Source organism: Alligator sinensis, unplaced genomic scaffold, assembly GCF_000455745.1.
Source record: "Alligator sinensis unplaced genomic scaffold, ASM45574v1 scaffold606_1, whole genome shotgun sequence".
In the NCBI taxonomy this organism is placed as follows: Eukaryota; Metazoa; Chordata; order Crocodylia; family Alligatoridae; genus Alligator; species Alligator sinensis.
Window position 1 is genome coordinate 630,439 of NW_005842472.1, and position 1,735 is coordinate 632,173.

Here is a 1,735-nt window from a genome sequence, read left to right on the forward strand (position 1 = left end):
ATATAAATGCCATAGGACAGAAAGTACTGACTTAAATTAAATTGTTACTGGGATTTATTAATATACCTGTTTTCTGTTTCTCATAATGTTTGGTAGAAGTTAGTGATTTGTTCTGATACTGAAGCTAATAATAAAATCCAATAGCACTTCATTAATTTCATAGATTTCATAGACATTAGGGCTGGAAGGGACCTCAGAAGATCATCGAGTCCAGCCCCCTGCCCAAAGGGCAGGAAGTCAGCTGGGATCATAGGATCCCAGCAAGATAAGCATCCAGTTTGCTCTTGAAGGTGTTCAGTGTAGGCGCTTGAACCACCTCCGGTGGCAGGCTGTTCCAGACCTTGGGGGCTCGGACAGTAATGAAATTCTTCCTTATGTCCAGCCTGAAATGGTCTTGTAGTAGTTTATGACTGTTGGACCTAGTCGTCATCCCTTAGGGCGCTCTGGTGAACAAACATTCCCCCAGATACTGGTGGTCACCCCTGATAAACTTATAGGTGGCCATCAGATCACCCCTGAGCCTGTGCTTTTCCAGGCTAAAGAGCCCCAGGGCTCTCAGCCTGTCATCGTAGGGTCTGCTTTCCTGTCCTCTGATCATGCACGTTGCTCTTCTCTGGGCTCCCTCAAGCAATTAAACCTGAAGAGAGATGTTGTATAATAAGTAGGAGAATGTATGCATCCATCAGACATTCTTGTTGTAGAGAATTAACAAATGCTTCATGTCCTAAATAAATAAATAGAAGATAGCATTGGTAAATTAGAGTTGTGTATATTTAGTAAGAAAACAATATAACCACCAATGGGATCAGTAAAGGGAAACTCAGAGCATCCTTCATATTTGGAAACTTTCCTAACAAGTTTAATGTAAGGTTAGCAAAATACTAAAAATAGATACATAAATAAATAAAACACCGTTCCCCCCCTCCACATGATTACATATGTAGTCATAGTTTATTGTTGGTATATTGCAAGGATGCTGACTATGTAAATAACATTGAGACTCATAAACTGAAATTAGTGGTGGGTGATTGGGTGGTTGAGGAGAAGGCTGTACTCAAATCTGTGTATTTTCAGAATGCCATTATTCTGAGCTTTTAACATTTTGGGATTTTGTTCAATGTATATTTCCAGTTTATCCAGAAAGCTGCTACAGAATTTTAACTTGACTTTTAATACAGATAATTATGCTTGAAAGCTCATCTGAATAAGCATAAAAAAATGATCCCCTTTGCCATTCTAGCTGCATTGTCTCCATCCCTTTTTCATAAACATGTAAAATACTTTGCCCTGAACCCTTACTTACTCAGTGATATATTCTCTACCGGCAGATTTTTGGCAATATGCACAACAGAAAACTTTTCGGCTTTGATAGTGTTAGTAATATTAAGGGTCCTTGTATGAAAGAAATGCCATCTGTTCATTGTTTTAGAAATCATCATTGGTGGGGTGTTTTTGAAAAATATATAAGATGCTTGGTTTTATTCATTCCTAAATCACAAGTGAAAAAGTTGCCCTGTGTCTGTACTTTAAGATTGTGATCCTAATCTGGGTGAGGTTTATAAAAACCCAAATACTTTTTCCCCCTTCATTTCTTAGCATCCCTCTTTGAAAACATTTGTTTGATGGTATTTCATTTTACATAACTAGGGACCTACCTAAATTGTGGCAAGAGAAAGCAAATTTTGTGTCTTGGCTGGCACTTGAAGAGCTGATTTTGTGGTCATTTAGTGGCAGC

At 38.3% G+C, this 1,735-nt stretch overlaps 1 protein-coding gene across 1 annotated transcript in view; it reads left to right on the top strand.

Annotated features, from left to right (window-relative positions):
- DOCK2 (dedicator of cytokinesis 2) overlaps positions 1–1,735 on the top strand; it is a 514,326-nt gene that overhangs the window by 39,062 nt on the left and 473,529 nt on the right. The window lies entirely within an intron of this gene.